Source organism: Mustela putorius, unplaced genomic scaffold, assembly GCF_011764305.1.
Source record: "Mustela putorius furo isolate JIRA1106 unplaced genomic scaffold, ASM1176430v1.1 tig00000460_pilon_pilon_pilon, whole genome shotgun sequence".
Lineage (NCBI taxonomy): Eukaryota > Metazoa > Chordata > Mammalia > Carnivora > Mustelidae > Mustela > Mustela putorius.
The window spans coordinates 14,161,114-14,174,080 of record NW_025421389.1 but is presented as its reverse complement, the minus strand read 5'-3'; the positions used below and the strand labels follow the sequence as shown (position 1 = coordinate 14,174,080).

Sequence of the window (12,967 nt, the reverse complement as noted above, 5' to 3'; positions counted from 1 at the left end):
CGTGACAATTTTATAAGCCGATCACCAAACTTTTTCAACATACTGCAAGTAAGGTCCTAACAAGCCAAATGATGAAGTTTAACTCCATTTAACCGATGAGGCTTCCTCATATCCACCCTGATGCTAGTCACCAAACTGAGAGGAACCGTTTAAATGCCTGAAACCGAGGCGACGGATAAACAGCATGTCTGTTTCAGTGAAACTACCTTCATTCCCTAATTCTTATTGCCTCTTACTCACTGTGTTGTTATTTTGTTATACGCACACCCTGAGGCCAAAACCATGAGAATAAGCCAAAATAAATGGACAAGAAAAATGTCTTATCCCTAGCTTATGATGCTATTTTTGTTTTTATTGGAATAAAAGAGGCTGCCAAGTTCTGATGTCACTAGAGTAATTTCATGGCCTGATAAAAGTAGTATTTTATCCATTAAACATTCGTCCCCCTTGCCAAATTTACCTCCAACCAGGCAGTGTGTACAATCACTCATTGAACAGATATCACCATTATAGTAAAATAGAGAATACTAATTACTTCTACTCTGATACCATAAAAAGTCAATAACTGTCAGGCATTTCCCTGGCAAGAGACAGAAGCCAGAATGCACTTTTTAGTACCTAGATACCCAAGAGAACACCTGCAATGCCAAGTATCTTGGAAACAGGACATGAAATCAGCTCTTTGGACACCAAACATTGCACAGAAGAGAAATACACATTTTAAATGTTAAAAAAAAAAAAATTTGTTTAAAACTTCATCCATTTACAATTTAAGAATTTTTTTTTCAAGAAAAAAGTAAAATTGCTAAAACACCATGCATGAATTCCAATCACAATGTGACATTTAATGATTTTTTATCTAAAGCACTGTCTTCATTAGTTGAAGCTGTGCTTACCACGCAGAATCACTTTTTTCTTTTTTTGGTCTCACATTCTGAATCTCCTCTCATCCCTCTCTGAAATTGTAAAAAAGAATGCTGGAGGAGTAAAAGGTAGCCACGACAGAGAAGAGAGGACAGAGACCTGCTGAGAGCCACCGAGGGCACAGAGGGTTCATGTGCATAAACACAAAACCATGAAAACTCCATCTACTATTCTTTTTTGCTTTATAATACACTCCCTTCAATCATTCTAAATATCCATTATTAAATATTATTAGCATATCTTTGCAGATACAAGATGTGTACATGGCTGGAATAAATAACTATGGACCTCAGAAAATGTTCCAAATACCGTTTTATTGATGGGATAAGTCACTAGTATCGGCCTTCCCCCCTCAAATTATCTCTCTTTTGAAATTCAAGAATAGAGAAGTAGGGTGGAGGAGAGAGGGCAGAGAGCAAAGATGTATATTTAATCATTTTGACTGTACGCTCGTTGTAGGAGTGAAGAAATATCTCGGCCAGTGGAGGGACTCAAGAATTCTCATTGTGCCCTTCCATAAAAAGGGAGCAACTACTATCCTTTGAAAGCATTACTGTTTCTGACACTTACATACTTAGAATATTGGAAAAGTCCCTATTTTCTCTTTAAGTAAGAAAGAATATCTGACATTTACTTATTAGTGTTAAAGGAAGAATTCTATTTAGAGAGAAAAGAGCTGACAAGTAGAGGCCGTCCTCAACTTTAAACTAGGGCTGGTCTGAGAAAATTTGTTTCTTCAGTGGCTGTTTGGGACTTTGTAACGTATTTTTCTCCCTCCAAGATTACACATGGATTGGTTATGTAAAATCACTCTTTCAAAAAAGCCCATTTCATGGAGTCTGAGTTCTGCAAGTGCCATTAGAAGTCATGCAGTTCAATCTCTCACCCAAAGAAGAAATGGCTTCCACAGTGTCCTCAGCAAGTGTCAAGTAAGAGGAGCTCAAGTCCCCTCAAAAGAGCATTTTCTAGGGGCGCCTGGTTGGCTCAGTGGGTTAAAGCCTCTGCCTTTGGCTCAGGTCATGATCACAGGGTCCTGGGACTGAGCCCCGCATCAGGCTTTCTGCTGGGCAGGGAGCCTGCTTCCTCCTCTCTCTCTCTCTCTGCCTGCCTCTCTGCCTACCTGTGATCTCTATCTGTCAAATAAATAAAATCTTAAAAAATAAATAAATAAATAAATAGAAACCACTTATTTAAAAAAAAAAAAAAAAAGAGCATTTTCTATCCTGAGGCCATCCTATTTGTCGCAGTTCTTCCTTCGTTTGAACCAAAATCTGCATCTTTGGAGCGCCCCTACGGGACAAAAGATGAATCACAGATGACTATCTCAACTCTCTCCACCTCCCTCAAGTCTGGACCACTGGTGGTCTGATGTAAGTAGAAAAAGGGACAACTTGTCTCTCTGGAGTCCAGGGGAACCCATCCCTGCACATGGCTGTCAGTGAAGAATGACCTCGTGTCAAGGAGTATGAAATCATAAGATTTAATAAAATCACAAGAGCTGCAAAATACAGTGTCTCCTGAGAGAGAAGTGGCTTGTGTTCAAGCAGAACATCCAGAAAATCCTCCCTCAACATTTCCAAGAGCAGAAATACAAGCTATTTACCTCAACCACAACCCCCTCCAAAATTTAAGAAACAAAGGAGTGGCCTTCTAAATCAGTGACCTCATCTTGTAGCCTTGTTTCACTATTTAGGTGAAATAAATTTTATTTAGCACATGAGGGAATTCCAACAACACGGACAGAAACTTTAAACATCTAGGCATTGTCTGACAGCAAGGAGGGAGCCAAAACCTTCTCCCTGAAGGGGGTACAAAATTTTTCCGTAGCAATAACAACGTCTTAGCTCCACTTTCTTTCCTTTTGGGTGTTTTTTTATTTTTATTTTTATTTTTCAAAAGAACATTGTGTTGCTCTGTTCTCTTCTAAAAGAGCATCATGCTAATGCTGGGCTAGTTGTTTCTTCTGTACATTTCTAAGTATTGATTATGGATTAAATGCTAAGCACGATGGTCCTTAGATGGTCCTTCTTCTCTGCTTTGAGGGTCTCTTCCTTCCCTTCTAATAACACACACACACACAAGGGGCGCCTGGGTGGCATGGTCCATTAAGTGTCCAACGCCTCATTTTAGCTCATGTAGTGATCTCCAGGTCTTGAGCTCGAGCCCTGTGTCAGGCCCTGAGCTCCGTGTAGAGCCTGCTTATGATTCCTGCTCTACTTTCCCTCTGCCCCACCCCCTCCCCACTCACACACACCTCTCTCAGAAAAAAAAAAAAAAAAAAAAATTAAAAATTAAACAAAATATTAAAAACTAAAACACACATACAACAACACAATTATTAATGGATTTGCTTTATGTAATTGTGACTAAGAATAATTATACTACTTTTACCCAATTTTAGGTACAAAAATAAGGTCATGGTAATTTTTCTAAGCTAGCTACTAGGATCTGATTGTCAAATAATTTAGAAAGAAGTGCTATTTTCTTTCTTCCCAGTGGCCACATACCCAATGTGCCGATAAAATTGACTAATACAAATTTCAAAACACACCAAAGATGCTCTAACAATTTTAAAAGCTCAAATTACTACCGTACACAATAACACAGATGAATTTTATAGACACAATGAGCAGTGCAAGAAAACAGATATAAAAGAGTATATACCATATGAATCCATTTTTATAAATCTAGTTTGAGAGCAGCTCAAGTTAATGTCCGGTGGGACTAGTTAGAACAGTAACTGCCTGCTGGGGGAGGCAGGGTGGTCCAGGAAGGGGCACCAAGGAACCTTCCGAGGTGAAAGAAATATTCTGGATCCTGATCTGGGTCATAGTTACCACACATATGTGCATATGTAAAACCTCGCCTAGCTGTTTGCTCGGTGTACATTAACTGTATACTCATGTACATTCTTATACAATCAATTAGAAAAATGCAATATTGTATTACATTATACAATCCATTAGAAAAATGTAACATTTCAGTTCAACTGCAAAATTAAGAAAATGTAGCACACTACAACTATAGTTGTATGTACTAACTTCCAAGAATTTCTTACTAGTTAGTACTTCAAAGAAACTACTCTGGATCAGAGTAATAGACTAATGTGGACGGGAAAAGTTACTACAAGTAACAGTAGCTAACCCTCAGAGCCGATTTGGTATATCCAAGCAATTCACTTTCATCATTCCATGGAGCCCCCACAACAAGTGGTTAAGAGATACTATTGTTATTCCCATTTTACAGATGAGGAAACCAAGATTTCAGTCAAGTTCACTGCCCCGGCTCACAAACAAACAAACAAACAAACAAAAAACAGCGAGCAGTAGTCTCTTAACATGAATCTGTAGCTGAAGAGCAAGCTTTATGTGTCAATTTTTCCTTCTGTTTCTAGTATGGTAACCTAAAAATTAAATTGACCAGGCAGCTATAAGCAACAAAACAGAAAGCAGACTAGATCTCATTTCAGTCCTATAACCCGGCTATTTCTTTCCCTCTGAATTCAGATACAAGGGACTTCACCATTCCTTCATTCTGTGACTGCAAGGCATGTTGCTGGCTGTCCAGAACTGAAGTCCTACGCACATTCCAACTGATATGTAGCAGAACAAAATGTGTTTGGGGGTAGTTTTTTTTTTTTTTTTATGATCTCTGGCCATCAAAATATATCACACGGCAAAAGAGTCTTAATCACTGTGAACTGAGATAGACACACTGCTGACTTCAGTGTTTACTCCAACTCATTCAAGAGTGCTTTCAGTGTGGCAGCACTAGAAAAGGGATACCCGGGAGTAAGGTGGGAAAGACTTAAACATGGTCTCTAAAAGGCTTCTTTATTTTCCTAGCACTCTGCATTGTGAGAATTTGCGAGAGGACTACATGCTGGAAGTGGGGGAAAGCACTGTGACACAACATGATTTTAATCAGGAACAAAATATACCAAATTAACCATCGAATAAGCTACAGCACTCTGCATCAGTGGGAAACTGGCACTGGAATTCACATTCGTGTTTAACTCTTCTCGGAATATGAAAATCAATTAACAATACCATCCAAGATTCAGAACTGCTCCTCCTGGAAAAGTACACAAGCAACAAACTGGACTAATATCCTGAAAAATGTTTGTATCCAAAAATTATTTGGGGCAGCTGTGGGTGTGTGGGGAGGAGGGTGGCTGGCAGGGGAGGAAGACACACTCATGTTTCCAAAAATTTTGCTCCAAAGATTTTACACGAATATTTTTGGTAGATATATTTTCATTTGCTTGTGGCTGCTAGCAAGTCTGCAAAGCAATGTCTTAAAAGATACTTAAAATCAGAATTCTCAAAAAGACAGCAGGAAAGAAACATACACCGCCCATGAATTTGAATTCTATAACAAGGTAACAAGAATGCAATAAAATGATATAAAAACAAAAGAGCACACTAAATTATGCCTATTCAAATGAGCCTTTCATCTCTGTAAAGCAACTGGCTTCCCGTAAAAGTCTGATTTTGCTCTCAGTTGGAAAAGTTATTAGAACAATACATCAGTCCTTCCAGGCAAGACCAAACTATAACACAATTTTACATATTTATCAAAAGATCATATGGAGAAGACTTACCAAGGCTGCAACGTGTATATGCTTGTGCTTCGGAGGGAAAGCAGAGAAGCGACTTTCTGTACCTAGAGTGGCGCTCGGTTCAGTGCTAGCAACACATCCCCACGCAGTCCTGCTTGGAGTAAAGTCCTGACTAGCAATCTGCCTTCGGGTTGGGCTTTTCTCTTACAAGATAAGCTGTTAAGTCATGCCTTGATTTTAGATCTGCTAACATATGGAGTCTTCCAATGTAGCCTCTCTCCACCCCCCTCCCTCCACTACCCCATCACCACTCAGCTCCACTCCCTCTCCACACACACACATACACACATACAAAAAAGGCACTGCAGGGCAGAAATTCCTCAGGTGCTTGCTAATGGAATTCCCAGGGTCCTGGAGCCGCTTCGGGGATCAAGAGATCTCATAGCCCCTGCTGGGGTAAGGAGCAGCGAGTCTGTTCCATTTAATCAAATACAGAATGAATTTTCAGCTCTATTCACTAGCTTGTCTCCCGGGCTCTCAAAAGGCACCAGGCAGCTAGAATCACACACATGTGGCTCTTTTAGGCAAGTATAATTAGTTTGATTTTAAAAAGCCACATTAATAATATCACCTCAGGACCATTATTCAGGGGACAGATGACAATGATACTGTATGTTTTAAGCCTGACAATGGGGGAAAGAGCACAAACAATGACGGAAAACTTGAAGGATTAAAAAAAAAAAAAAAAAAACCAACAAACCAGTTTTTCACTTAATTGTAATCCAATATTTTTAAAATGACATGAAGGATATTCTGTATATGATCTTATAATTTTAATTGAGAAGAATCAAAGCCTTCCTCCTCAGTCCCTTAAAAGTGAATGAGGGCCATATACACAATAAAAATGTATAAATGGAATGTTTATAAATAAGTGGAATGTTTACATGCAATATAAAATCTTGAATAAAAACAATAAAACCTTCTCTAATTCAATCCAAGTTAATAAAACTTCTGGGGGTAAAAAAAGTACTCGTCAAAAAATTACCATAAAATCAAGTCCTTCAAAGCAACCTATTTAGCAACCGGACTCCAAATTCTCTTTCTAATCTAATTAGTTCCTATTAAGTAGTAAGATCATATATCTAAAGAAAGACTACCTGTGTAGACAACTCATCTGCTCTCCTGATGTGCTGTCTTGCATATTCTCCTGCACAGTACAAATGCTAATTACAAGGCCATAGCTAATGTAATTACACGTTATAAATAACCAATTTTCCAATTAGTTATTTTTAATTTCTTACCCCAGCCTAATTTCACTAAGACAATGCTGAACTCCGGAAATCATTTCCCCAGGATACGCTCAGACACAATCACCAATTTTTGGTCTAAAATTGTGCAAAAGAAACATTTCTAGAGAGGAAAATTTTTACTTCAATGTCTATCTTGACAAACCCATAAATGAAATCATCTAGAAAGTTATGACAGCATAAGGGCAAAGTGGGAAAAAGAAAAGCAGGAGTACTAGTCAACATATTTACCTGACCTCCTTAGAGCAGTGGCCCATTACAGACTTTCCTATTCCCACACAAAGCCTCCATCTCTATACATACCTTGCTGATTGGGGGGGGGGGGTCCTATCTTTAAGTGAACTTAATTCCTTTCTTGCAAAGAAGGCAAGGGATAAGATTGATTCAGACACCAAACTACACAGGCTAGATCAGTATGCTCCAAGTCCTAAGGGTTCTTTGTACTTCCCGGCTTGAGGGTCAGAGCTGTTTAAGTACTTTCCACAGAAGAGGAGGTTCATGAGAACCATAGCAATCAATCAAAGCATCCCAAGTGACTTACTACACAAACAATAGCACAGTACCTCTAGTAACTGATTTTCCTGGTTGACTAAACTATTCAAACAAAGACAGATTTGCAAATACTATATCCGAGTTTTTGCATGAAAGTTAAACAATATACACTTGTGTGTTTTTTATAGAAATATAAATGTTTCTGCTCTACCCACTGCCAAGCACACACCCAGGGCACGTCTTTACAAAATGAAACAGGTTTTCTCCATCCTTCTCATATAACTTAAAGTATGAGGCAGTTTATTTCAACATGTGCGTAACAGAAACTACAGTATTTGGTGCCTCTCTGGGTTCCTAAGAATGCTTTCTAGTTAAGCACTAATTTTAAATTTCCAGAAATTTTTTCTTTCATCTTGTCCTAAAAGTTGAATAATGCCCCCCCCATTTTCAGCTAAAATAGACTACTTATTTTAAATGAGCTATAAAATGTCATAGAACACTTAGAATTGCGCTGAGAATAAACCCACTTATTTTTCAGCTCCCCTCCCTACCTTTTCCTTCTTGACACTGCCCTTCAGGTATGCCAAGAGGTCAGCTGGGAGTCGGCAGGCAATGGTATCAGTGAGGCATGGAAACACGACTGGCCTCTATCATTTTTACTGGCCACTGCCCTGAGAATGAATCTCGTGTTAGCTTTTGGTTCAATTTTCTGTTTCTCACAGCGTTTGTTTCAGGACATAGAGGCTCATTTTCTGTGAATGGTGTTCCCTAAATTCTAGATCTCAATTGGAAAGCGGCCTGACCTTAAAGCACCTGCCATCCTCTGATAGTCCTGACCAGGAAAGGAAGGCATTCTGGAGAAGAGCGCCTTTTGGAAAGCCTTCCACCTGATTTGGTGGGGTTAGGGAGAACAATGAAGGCAAGGGCGAGAGAGTCTATCTATCCTCCTCAGTGATTTATTATTGAAATCCCTAGATGTGGAGAGAAAGCAACAAAGCTGCAGACCGAAATAAATAGCGAGCTGTAATGTATTTAGCAAATGATAATGCAATCCACAGAAAGCTTTACAGAGGAGAAGGAAAAATACACTCCCTGGGGCTGGGAAGTCACTGAGTCTGTGAAGGCAGAGAAAGATACATTGTGCAGGAAATTTCTCTTGCTTCTCCCTACACATAAATCACTGTCTCTCACAGGCGCTCTGCGGGATGGAGGTTGAGAGAGGCGAGGAATCCCGCTCCCTTGGGAAAACCTGCTGGCGCCCCTTACTCCCGGCTATGCTGGGTCTCACCTGCCCCAGCGGATCACCGTCAAAGAGAATTAAGCGTGTTACTGACACCTCACCCCGCCTCCTCCCACGAGGTGGCTCAGAGTCCCCGAGGATCCGGAGCGCCGGAGCTCCCCCGCTGGGCATCCGTCAGCTGCCCTTCCCAGACCCCGCACTCAGCCCGGTACCCCTATGCCCTCCCGGGCGCGCCGGCCTGCCCTCCCGCGGACCTCCCGCACCCGAGCCGCGTGGCCCCCAAGCCCGGGGTCCCCGGACCACCCCTCCCTCCGATCCTACGGCGGGCCCACCCCTGCACCTCTCGGCGGGGCAGCCTCAGTCCCCGGACCTCCTGCGCGGCAGCCGGCTCCGAAAGCCACCCCCAGGTCATCCCCCGCGCGCTGGCGGCTGCTACGGCGGCGGCGGCTGCGATCCGAACGGGCCCCTCCATGCACCGAGCAGGGCAGCAGGAGGGCGCGGCGCCTCGCACGCCGGGGCGGGGACGCAGGGGCGGGCTGGCGCGGGGTCCCCGCTCTCCTTGCACCGAGCCGCGCGAGCGGGGCACCCGGGACTCAGGGGAGGGAACTGGGGGGGGGGGGGCGGAGCCACCGGGGCGCGCCCCCGCGGCCGCGCTCCTCTCCGGCAAGGAGCGCGGGCGCGTCACCGGCGGGCGCGGGGCCAGCGAGGAGCACGCGAGGAGCAGGAGGAGGGAACCGGGCCGCAGAGGCCGCAGCGCCCCGCCGGCCCGCGCCCCGCCGGAGGGTGCGCGCGCAGCCTGCCAGATCAGCGGCGGGGGGATGAGCCGTACCAATCTGCCAGGGGGCAGGGGGACGCTCTGTGCAGGACCTTCTCCCAATCCCCTTCCTGCTTGCTCTACGGGAAAGCCGGCCCAGGAAGGTCGAGTCCGGTCTCTGCTTTGGTTTAGGATGGTGAGGATGAGCTACCTTAGCAACTCACGGAGACTCCACAATGCCTTCGCTCACTCTGTCCTCACCTCGCTTCCCCCGGAGAGGCGGCATTTCTGCTCGGTCCGCGAATGGTCTGCACGCTCCCCTGTTTGCCCGCCCATTCCCCGCCCATTCTCCGCCCCTCGCTCCGCCCCTCGCCCAGCCACCTAAGTTCTCCTTGGAGCCGGCGAGTCCCGCCCTTCTCTTGGCTTCTACCTAGGCTGTGCAGTCTTGCTTCCAGCTTCCCGCCGCTTGTGGCTCCTGAGGCTTTCCAGCACGTTCAGTGTTTAGTTCCTCAGACAGCTTCATCCCGCCCTGCATTCACATACACGCGAGCAGGTAACAAAGCTCAGTGACCAGCAGAGGCTCAGGGTCACCTGGTGAAGCTAACGTGGCCTTTGGTCCCAGAGTCTCCCCATGCCGTCCTTTGGACTTGCCTCAAGTTCTTTGATCCCGCTGAACTTCAGTTGTTCAAACAGAAAAAGAGAAAAAGAATTTATATGTCAAGGTTGTTGTGAAGCGTTAAGTATGATACTTAGTGAAAAGCACCCGAATCTCACTGGGCATTCGAGGACTGTGACTTCTTTATAATAACTTTAACTAGCTTTCTATTCTTTTCTTTTTACCACCATTATTACTTATTATTACTTTAACTACAAAAGGAGTTCTAGTGATACCTGAAGTTCAAAAACCCTCACTACCGGGGTGCCTGGGTGGCTGAGTCTGTTAAGCTACCAACTCTTGATCTCAGCTCAGGTCTTAATCTCAGGATGTGAGTTCAAGCCCCTAGTTGGGCTCTTCGCTGGGAGTGGAGCCGACTTAAAAAAATAAAAATAAAAACACTCAGTACTGAACATGCCAGTCTCCCTTACCTTCTTACTTGAATTCCACAAAGTGGTGGAAATACTTTGAAAGTGGTGGTGGACAAACAGTTTAGTCTTCTGCTCTTACTATGTCCAGGTCTTTGTGAAACCATTAGATCCTCAGAAAGTCAGCTGGGGGGCGGGGTGAATGAGTGGCAACTCTAGTTTGCTTTCCACTGTCCCGTTTTTTACTTCCAATCACAAATCTGTATGTTTTTAACTTAAGGTATATTAAGTGATTTCTCATTCAGCAAATAAAACTTATAACCAGTGAAGGTTTAACCGAGAGAGTTTTGTATGTCTAGGAGGGAAGTCTTGCAGGTGTCCCGTGGCTACTCTGTAGGAATCCTAGCTGTCCATCACCACAGGCTTACACTGTAAACACTTCCTGGTTCCTCTCTGGGTACCCCCCATTTCTCTGTGCCATTTGACCATCACTATGCTTCTAGTTGCTCATAATCACATGGAGAAATAATCAGTTTATTGATACTCTTTATTGTAAAAAATGTTTATTGATACTGATTCCTCTCCTTCTGCCTTGTTCATAAAATGGAAAAATCAAATCATGCATAAAATAGTATTTCATTAATGGGTCATGCATTTATTTGTTCAACATTTACTTTAAAAATACTTATGGGGGGCACCTGGGTGGCTCAGTGGGTTAAGGCCGCTGCCTTCAACTCAGGTCATGATCTCAGGGTCCTCTGATCAAGCCCCGAATCAGGCTCTCTGCTCAGCAGGGAGCCTGCTTCCTCCTCTCTCTCTGCCTGCCTCTCTGCCTACTTGTGATCTCTCTGTGTGTCAAATAAATAAATAAAATCTTTAAAAAAGAAATTTTGAAAAATAAAAATACTTACCGGGCACTTACTGTATGCCCCTGCTAAGCAAAGAGGTATATAGAGAAATATGACATAGCCCCAAGGTCCAAAGTACTCACCATGTAAGTGTGATCCAGACACATAAATGGGTAAGTATGCTGAGATGTCTTCAGTGCAATCAACAAGGAGCTGTGGGAGCCAAAGGCAGTGTTGCTAGTACTGCCTGGAGTTCAGGGGGAGGGGAAGGTGGCTTGTCAAGAAAGGCTTCCAGAAAAAAACTGACTCATGAACTAAGTCTTAAAAGATAGTATGAGCTAGCCAGGTAAAGGTGAAGGAGTAGAAGGGCATCTTGGCAGAGGAGGCATGATGAATAAAGGTATAGAAGTGAGAAGCAAGGCAGCCCACAGGAACTGCAGACTCTACCCTGTGGTTGAAGTTTAAGGCACTATGTAGGGATGGGTAAATGAAAGCACTGCAGAATGAAGCTAAAGCCACATCACAGAGGGCCATGCATGTCATGCCAAGAAGATGGGACTTTATTCTGTAGGCAATAGGGATTCAATGCAAGATCTTAAATGGCAGTGGATATGATCAGGTTTGTGTTTAGAAACATCATCTAGCTAGCAGCAGTGATGAGGACTAAATAAAGGAGTCAAGTCTGAGGTCAAAAAATTGGGAAGCTTCAGAAGCCATCTGGACTGTCCAGTTGGATCAAGAGACTGCACTAGGATCACAATAAAATAAGAGAGAAAAGAATAACAGAGAAGAGAGGGGAGATTCCATAAACAAGAAGAAAGCTTGACAGGACTTGGAAACTGCATGTGGAAAGTGAAGAAGAGAGGGAACTCAAGGATGACACCAGCCTTCTAGCTTGAGGGGATGGTAGTCATGCCCCCTACCCCATGGTGCCTGGGAAGATTGTAATGTCCTACATGATACACAGGTTTTAAGGAAACAATGGTGTGTTCAATTTTGAGCCTTCTGAATTTGAGGTCCTTGTGGAACCTCCATTGACAGGTGTCCACAAGATTGATAAGTCTAAGTTGGAGATATAAACTTGAAAGTCATCAGCACAGAGTGTATTTATGCTGTGAAAGTAAAAGTGATCCCCTCAGGAAGACTATGGAAACCTCTAAAGTTGTGGCCAAGCTTTAAAACTCTAGTATCTAAAGCCCCCGGTTATCCTGATGAATTTGGAGGGAATGTTGCTTACTGAATTCAAGGTGTGTAACATAAAGAAGATGCTTGAGGAAGGTGGTGAGGGTTTGGAATTAGGAAAAATGAGAGGTGAAAATTGAAAGCTGAAAGTCAATCAGAGGAGTAAAGAGTGATGCTGAGAGCCTGGCTGAGGTTGGGGATCATGAATTCGTAGTGGAGGCATGTGCATGATGGTTTGATTTTCTCTATCAAAGTGTAACCACTCAAGCATAAAGGGAAAAGCCAGCTCTGATCCAAATTTGGAGCTTTGCTGGGTGATGTGTGAGAAGGAGAATAATACAGGGTATTGGTAAGAAAGTAATTTAAATCATCAATCCTAGGATCCACAGTGTGAGCTAGAAAGGAATGATAAACTAAAATAAGATGTCAAAAGAAAAGGAGATTTCTGTAAGGTTAAAGAGCAGTTGTTACAGGATTTAGGAGTGAAAAATCCACCAGGTCTTTGGTTATGATCACCGTTTCCAAAGTGGAACAGTTCCGGGGGCTAAAGGATGCTGGTAGAGGAAGTGGTGCAGAGATTTCAGGTTAACCTAATTTATGGGATCAGGGCTGGGGAGATGGGGAGACAGTGATGAG

The 12,967-nt window shown here is 43.2% G+C and overlaps 1 protein-coding gene across 11 annotated transcripts in view; it reads right to left on the bottom strand.

Moving 5' to 3' along the window:
* Window positions 1-9,572, bottom strand: part of CDON (cell adhesion associated, oncogene regulated) — a 99,369-nt gene extending 89,797 nt beyond the window's left edge. For 5 of the 11 annotated variants that reach the window (XR_006606875.1, XR_006606874.1, XM_045080373.1 and 2 more), the window contains exon 1: window positions 8,865-9,307. The gene's annotated coding sequence lies outside the window, so the exon portion shown is untranslated. Of the gene's footprint in view, window positions 1-5,527; window positions 6,236-7,835; window positions 7,956-8,864; window positions 9,308-9,489 lie in introns of those variants that run through there. The other 6 variants (XM_013055010.2, XM_013055015.2, XM_013055011.2 and 3 more) reach the window with 5 other exon arrangements.
* Window positions 9,573-12,967: the final 3,395 nt, after the last annotated feature.